General features: G+C 37.6%; 1 protein-coding gene across 4 annotated transcripts in view; it reads right to left on the minus strand.

Moving 5' to 3' along the window:
* The window catches only part of syt1a (synaptotagmin Ia), a 170,187-nt gene extending 163,559 nt beyond the window's left edge, over positions 1-6,628 (minus strand). For 2 of the 4 annotated variants that reach the window (XM_039663316.2, XM_039663287.2), the window contains exon 1: positions 6,411-6,628. The gene's annotated coding sequence lies outside the window, so the exon portion shown is untranslated. The remainder of the gene's footprint in view (positions 1-6,410) is intronic. The other 2 variants (XM_039663325.2, XM_039663296.2) reach the window with 1 other exon arrangement.
* Positions 6,629-8,793: the final 2,165 nt, after the last annotated feature.

Consider the following 8,793-nt stretch of genomic DNA (forward strand, 5'->3'; position numbering starts at 1 on the left):
GATCATGCCAGGGATTTAGAAGGAAGCGGCCAGTGTGCGCAACTTGCTCCTGTTATAACAACTATTTAAGACTTCAAGCAACAGTTAAGCCAATAATTACATTTTTTTTTCATTATCATGTCACTAGAAATTGCATTCTCTCAGTGAACCTCAAATATAATTTTCTAAAAATCATTGCATCACTTTAAAGCCCAACTGTCCAAAAATGGATATAGAGAATTGTTATTTTATTATGTTATATGCAGAATTGTATATATATATATCTTTAAGACTGAAGGGTAAAAATAGAGGCCATGGGCCGTATTCACAAAAAGTTTCCCCTTAAGATTTAAAGAAAAGCTGAGCTGAGCTGAGACCAAGTCACAAAGCTTGGGAAGTCACAAAGAGACCAACTTTTACCAAGGAACAGAGAGAAGTTTTAAGCTAAGGACAAGGGTGGATATGTCAACCCCCAATAGATATGTCAACATGCTTACTATGCACCCAGTGATTGGCTTAAGGTGTCAGTCCCTATCAGTGATTCAATCATATAAATATTGTAGAATGAGGTATCATGTTGCCATATCCAAATAAAGATTTTAAAATGTAGGCTAATTGTCAACAAATAAAAAAGTATACTGTATGTTCAGCTAATTGTCAGCCTCTTATATGTCTGCGAGAGAGAGCACGTTCAAATCTAATCGAAACCCACCATTGTAATAAAAGACAGGGGGATCTGTTCAATATAAGGGCAAACACAATAACTAGTCAGCACTAGAGGAAAACTATGGCTCCTTAAATGACATGCACCCACGGTCCCACGCACAGATTTTTGTTAAACTAACTTTAACTTGTATAACTGTAGTGTTTCTTGCACTATTTTGCTAAATCTCTTGTGCCACTGCAAAATAATCTTGTACAAGAGTTGTGAGCATCTGAATTGAATGTGATGAGATAAAAAGACTGCATACTATGAAATAGTATGTCTTCACTGACTGAGCTCAAAAACAATCATGCAGTGCTAACAGTACAGTCCATTTCACAAACAAATGAGCCATTTCTTTTAATAATTCAGACAAAGAGTCGCAAAATATTTCAGTATATTGAAGTTTTCACTGAACTAACAATTAAAATTTCACATTGATTTACTCTCAGTCTCGACAAACTCATAATGAAGAATGTCTTAAATCAGTGTAATTGCTTGGTTTATATTTCGTTTGTGTGATAACATGTAGATGAATATACACATTTAACACATTATTTTAATTAACCTGAAATTATTTAAAATATCAAAATGAGTGTGAAAAAATACACATTTTGATGATCCAAATTTATTCATTTGCTTCGTGCTGTTTGCTTTGGGAGAATATGCACATCTGCTCCTAGACTCAACTGTGGTAAGGGAATGCATCATGGGATACTGTCATTTTCACCTGATGCCACATGAGCGGTGGGTAAACTGTAGCACAGTGGCAATTTTTCTAGCTCTCGTCTTTCCTCCCTTATTCGATTCATAAAACATTCAAAATGTCCTCCAGTCCACCTTTGTGGCAGAGTCTGCCCTTTAGTAATAATTAATTCCTAACACCTTCAAGCAGTGGTGTGGGAGTAGGGGGTGTCAGTGTGGTGCTACAGTGCACGACTTGGGCGTCTATTTAGCTATGGCTTTATCTGTAATAACGTCTGACATGTGAAATATAGAGTGGTAAAATCAGTTGTGGGAGAACTTTCTCAAGGAAGAAAGAAAAATATTATACTTTCAACTACCAACACACACACTTTTTCCCAAACACGTAATATATGAGATCTTGGGGCGAGAAATATTTCATAGCTATATTTGATTAAATGGATTAAGATGGTGACGTGGAATTAAAGAGAAATGGTACATTACGACTTGTGGATTTTCCTTCCATCGGGTGGTGACACCAGGTCCTGTTTTTACCCAAATGAAATGCTGAAGCGTCTGTGAAAGCATTCAATTATTCATAATTGTCACTAGTGCACATTCATGCTGAATTGTCGTGGCTTAAATTGAAGTGTGAGAAGCCATGCAGAAAGATAATTTATAAAGCTCTTCTTAAATCGCTGACTGTCACATGTTTTAACATTCGTCAATAACATTCTTTCTGAATTAATTTTGTTAATGGAAATGACCTAATTGTAAACAGAGTGCTGCTCTGATTTTTTTGGTTGTATCAACTCTTTGCAAGAAATTAGAGTAAACCAAGCTTATTATCCTAATCATTACTTAGTATAATTAATTAGAATGGGGGGTTGACCAGTTCAAAATCATCAGCATAATAAAGTAAATCTCTACTGGCTGTGTCAATTTGACTAAATCAAATCACATGATGTGTAAAAAAAAAAAAAAAAAATACTCGCATTACTTCCATGTTATGTTTGTGGCGGAACTACAAGCAATACCTTGAGGAGGATTTCTGTAAAGCCAAAATGCTTTTCCTCTTTGTTTTGATCAAGTCTGTATTGATCATGTAATCCTAGTATTATCAGTGTAGATCCACTACGATCAAGGCCATATCCCTCTAAAACCAGATAAAGTCAAGGTGGTGCTTGACCATAAGCATATATAAACAAAATGGGCAAAATTACTCCATTAAATTGGGGTAATGGGTTTCCTCCAATTATTTGAGTAGATTCACATAATTCGTTTACAGTTTACGACAACAATGTAACGTCTATGAATTTGTTGTCATTTGGGAGCTTTTCTCTATGTGATTGTGATTCATTTGCTTAATTTATTAGCATATAAACTTAATTAATTTGATGACACTTTTTAATCAGTTGACAGCCCTAGTAAAATAACATAAGGAGACTGGGAAGGGTGCCATTGTTGAATCCCCAGAAAACAACTGTGCTGTAGTCATTAGGGCTCAAGGTGAGGATTCGCCACTTGATTGCCCCCTTGTGCACCGATTAAAGAGAAGGACATTACATCACTTCCGCTAACTACGTGCATGTAACCGCCATAGCAACACAGGCGTAGCAAACGCCATGGAAAGAGATCTGCTCACTACCATCTGTGTGTGTATGTGTGCATGTGCCAAGGCTGTGTTATGGAGTCAGAAGGCTGGCTACATTCTCTAAGGACCTCTCCTCCGTTGCTTAGCAATATGTGGAACAGTGAGCAGCCCCTATAAGGCAATTGCATCTACTGTATTTCCCTAGTAGAAATACAGAGATAAAAACATAATTCAGCTATTTAGCATTCACATAAGTAATATTTATAATGCATTTTCCATGTTGTGCTACATTAAAATCATGTCTTTGGCTGATATTATGAATTTACACGATTATATGTTACGTTTATATTAGTGGTGGACTATGGATGTCACGTTTAAGAATAAGCACCGCATATTCATATGCTGTAATCTGTCACTTTGCATACTGTGCAATACAATTACAATTACAGAATTAAGATTTTGTATTATACAAGATCAAGAACCATTTAAAAGTTTGTACTTTTTTTTAGATCATACCTGTTAATGGTTCTTTTATTTTTTATATATATATATGGTTTATATATATATATATATATATATATATAGTTTGCTGACGTTAAAACAAATGTAAATGATGCATGTGCAAGCTTGTTCCAAAAATAAAATCGAATCATAATAATAATAAAATAAATGTGTGTATACAAATTTAAAAAGTATAAAATGTGTATATAGACATTTTAAATGTGTATACATAGATTTCAAACAAGACTTTTAAAGCGAGTCTATATTATATTATAATAAAGCACTTTGTCAAACCTACAATCTCATCGCTCTTCTACTGACCTTGAGAGAGTTCCTGTTCTCAGATACATCAAATGATATTTATTCACCAGCATTTCCCACAAGTCCTTGTTGCTTGTGATATGTATGACCCCTGCCGCTTGCCTGTACAAACATAGGCTTGTTTTTTGCTATCCATCTCAATCACTGGGATAAGAATTACTGCCTTACTGTTGGTGTGGGTCACAAAAAGACACTGCCAGCTTGAAAATGCTCAATCCAGTAGTCTAATGGATATAAATTACAACATCCTCATAGTCTAGATCTTGTCACTAGAAGTTCGATCGCATAAAAAAAGGTGAGATTAAACTTTTCCATGTTTGTAATATATTATTGGTTTTTAATTCTGTCCCAGTTACTCAAATCCACAGTGAGTGTCCTTTAGATAGTGTCTGTGCCTGCTGTGGTGTAACGCAACAAGAACATATCGCTCCGTTATTACACACATTTATCATGGCTGCCCCAGACTCTTCATGGAGCATCTCAGTGATCCGTACACTTCTCTCGCCCAGGTATCTGCAGCCAAGCAGCCAGCTGTCCAAGGTCAAATCATAATAGAGCCGCTATTTTTATCTTCTGGCTGCTATTACTCCTAACAACAGCATTTTGGCCTCTGCAGGCACGCACACATAGGTACACATGCACTTGCATTTATTTCTCTACCTTCAATTTCAACACAAAAGGGAACGGTGTAAGCGAAGGACAAAAAAACAAAAAAAAAAGATCATCCAGGTGAATGATCCTAATCTCACAGGCTGACATGAAAGACTTCCACAGATGCCCTGCTGAGCATAAGAGGCAGTACTACAAGGGATGGTTAACTCCACCTTTCGGCAGTACCGGGCTTGTATCTCACCTCATTAATGGATATTTAACAAGGCTGATAATGCACAATGTTGCCCTTAGCAACTGCAGGGGGCGAGACATATTTGGGCCAACATCTGCTATCCCATATTGCCCCAACAGGTTCAATCTTTGTGCCGTGTTGCTGTGGTTGTCAGTAAACCTCTGAGATTGCATGTCTAAGACCCTTGGGGAAAAAGAACTTCTCAAGCCAACAGATTCTCTTGAGCAAAGAATATTATCGATAGGATGGGACTCATAGCCATAGCTAGCTAACTTTGTGGACCAATTCATGATGTTCACAATTATGGATTACTACCATTATAGTCATTACAAGAAAACCTCAAGATAAAAAGTTGCAAAACAAAGTAATCATTTATGTCCATGATCTTTATTTTTATAATACGTAAATACATATGCAAAATAAATGTTTTGTAAAAACATTATTATTTACTTCATGTTCTCATATTTGGTGTGCTGTACCCAAAGAATTATGTACCCAAAGAATTATGCATTATTATATATTATTATATTAATCGGAGTGTACAAGAACTCAAATCCAGAGCCAACTTTGTTCAAAAACTTTGTGAACAAAATATCAGTAAACTGAAATTATTGCTGTAATGGTTTGTTAATAATGGAAGTTTATAAGGATCACAGAGATAATCACAGTACATGCATCTTAACGTGAAGTGGTGGTCTATTTTGACGATTTTTTTTCAAGCTGTTCCTATGTTATCACTTAGCAACTGTTTTACTGCAGCTCCTCAAGCACTGATGTATTTCAGAGGAGGATCTGCACAGCTGAATTGGATAAGCCCGAGGCTACAGCCGAGCAATCCCTGCTCCTCGCTCTCACTAGGCGTGCATAGCAACCGATCTGCCCAACACAGATATGAGGTAATGACAGGCACATTTGTTGATGTGGGCAACAGCTAGTCACAATGGCCCAAGTCCTTGATAACAGAACTATAAGAGATTGTAGTGTTAGGTAGTGTGTCGTGTGTAGTGTTAGGCAGTGTGTCGAACAAATGCAAACAAAATGAGAGCTTGAGTTGACAGGGAAGTTTAAGCATGGTTTGATAACAATCTTGTGATTCAGAATGAGGGACAAAACCTACTTTCTCTTCGGCTGCTACTATAGGCGTCTCTGAATGTACGTTTGCAGTCGTGACTTTCAGAGCAGAACAAATAATGGTTCAAAGAACCTCTTTTACAGTGGGAATTATCTGCCATTCTAGAATAATTTCCTCCACTATCCACTGACACAGATAAACCCATCACACATGAAGGGTAGAGGGAGAAAAGACGAAGAGAGTGTTTATCAGATACGGAGGACTGTGGTGGGATTAGTTTCCCTGGGATGAATACAGCTTCTCAGCTTCCATCTCCCCTCCCTTCCAACCTCAGCCGTCCATCCGCACACACACTCCCACACACAAACCCACACGTAAGAAAACACATCACCGATCTCCAGCTACAAACAAATCATTCTCCCCTACTTGGATAAGCAGATCTCCACCAAGCATGACAGTAGATGATGGGTTTCTCACATGAACCATCCAACCAGTAAACTACCACCTTCCCTGGCACGCCAGAAAGAAGAAGGAAATGGTGCCAAAAACCAGTGTTGGCGTGAAAACAAATGCCACGCTGTAGGGGCGGGCATTATGATGGCACGCTCTACTCTGATCCATTATAGGTCTCTTTCAGATTCGCACCAAATACGAAACAAATCAGCAACATCCAAACACCTGAAACTTCAGAGAGGGAAATATGAATGCCTACCTGTATGTAGCTTGTTGTTATCTCCTGCTTCAGCTGGGAGGAAGTGAAGTACATATCATATGCAAGAGAGAGGGAGTCACAGAGAGATGGAGAGGAGGAGTCTTGTCTGATAGAGGTGGAGAGAGAGGGAGAGAGCTGCTGCTGTTGTCGCTATTCTCTGCTGAGCCTGCAGGGAGTAGTGTGCATGGCAATGTGCTATCCCTGTTAGAAGCCAGAATGTGTATGCATCCAGTCTTGAATTAGAGAGAGGCAGGGAGAGAGAAAGAGACTCTTGGCTGTTTAACCATGCACCGTCACGAGGCACTTCCTTCGGAATCCCTCCAGTGAGAGTGGCAGAGCATCACTGAGTCCTTGGCTGCGATTGGCTACCGTGGATGATGATGCAGTCAGCAGCCGATGGTTCTGGCAGCAGTCAACTAAGATGACCCTCTCGGCTAGTATTAGCATCTTCACACATCCTAAGCAAAGGCTGGAGGCAGGGCAAGGACGAACAAGGACGTTTACGAAACCCTACTGGGAACGTGTCCATGTACTTTATGGGGTTGGAAGCTGGATGGTGTACATACAGTAGCAAGTCCAGGCATGGTGACTTTAGACGTTCATGTGCACATGAAGACGAAGACGTCTCAGAGGAACATCTAGGTGTAGAGGTTGTGATTTCCACAGACAGAGCTCCATCAATAGCAAGGGTGGCTCACTGTTAGGAAAGGCAGGTGCTAATTAATGGAATGAATTATGGGTAACGTGACCTCCCATCTTGAAGAGAGATCCTTGTAGAGTGAGTGGCTATTATTCTGTTCGATGTTCATTAATTTTGAAATGGCCTGGATCTGGATGGGGGACATAGCTAATATGGTACCCAATGGATTGCCTGATGTCTCCTTTGTGGACCTCACTGTTGCTGTGCTCAGAGTTTGACAATTTCACAGTACAATGCCTCCACTTCTAAAGGCCAGCTTGTTGCATAAGAACAAAGATATAAAAAGTAAGAAGGGTAAATGACTCATCTCTTTTATTGAAAATTAAATGTCAAACAGCTCCTGCTTGCAAGATGTGGTTGTGGAATGTAAAATTGTAAATGTGCAAAGAATGGCAAGTTATTTAAATTTTTAATTAATTAAATAAATAAACAAACAAACAAGAAATAAACTTCAAGGCTTATATGGTATCTGTGTTAATTGAACACTCCAAAAGTTATAAAGCTGCCTAGTAAATAACAGTTTGACTTGAAGAGGATTTTAAATGAAAATGTAATAATTAATTTAATAGTAAAAAAGGTAAACAGCCTATATTGATGTCCAATACAAATCTCAATTTCAAGAAACATGGCATTTTAGAGGAACCTCTCTTATTTTTTTTATTTTAAATCATACAGACTTTCTATTCACAGATCTGCTGTCACTGTATCAATCTTAATGCTTTACCTGATGATCTTTTTTCTTACACGATGCCCAAATTGACATTGTCTAACTCTCACATGTAAAGAATAATAAAATAAATAAAAAGAACACATTTGAACTAGGGATGGGCATTTTTAGAAAATATTATATTTTAATATTTGGGCTCACAAAAATCAAAGATTCTAATATTTAAATAACGTTTAACGAGAAAGATGTTTATCACCATTTCTGAAAAAGCGTACGATTAGGAAATACAAGCTTACGATATATCTTATGGTTTTCTTTTAGTAGAAAACATTGAACATTATGTGTAAACAAAAAATATAAAGAACAAAATCATTTGAGCTCAAGCAGCGCGAAAAAAAAAACGCTAATAAAGCCAATTATTAAACAGAACGAACATATACACTTGAGATAGCATATGGTTATTGTGTTTATATTGTTTCACGCTCATGTCGAGAAAAATATTTTTAAAGCCACAATGTACTGTACAGAACATCACACAAAGATATATAAGAAAATGTATGAAAACATTTTAGATCAATAAAACTAGGAAATAACTACTGAAAGGCCACACTGTAGACAGGATTTGCATTGCACATGCATGTTGGAAAAGAAACGGCCATTATCATAACTGAACTTCAGCTCCGGTGGCTGCCTAGTGCGATTCTACACTGTAAAGACACTGATGATTGTCGATTTTACCATATCAAGCCGAGCATGTATTGACTGCATCAATAACAGCGCATACACGCTAGGAGAACTAACGTGAATGACTGATGTAATATTAAAGTTAGTAAAACAAGTCTTGCTCCATCCTCTATCATTACTCAAAGTAGTAAGAACAACAGACAATGTGCATTAATGGACACAATTGTAGGTGGAATAGCAGGCCACAGCTAATTAAAATTTTTGAGATTTGTTTACATTCACAGACAGCTACATTACACGTAAGCAATAAGGTACGAGAGGCTGTGCTGTAT

Source organism: Pimephales promelas, chromosome 24 (assembly GCF_988280905.1).
Source record: "Pimephales promelas chromosome 24, fPimPro1.hap1.1, whole genome shotgun sequence".
NCBI lineage: Eukaryota > Metazoa > Chordata > Actinopteri > Cypriniformes > Leuciscidae > Pimephales > Pimephales promelas.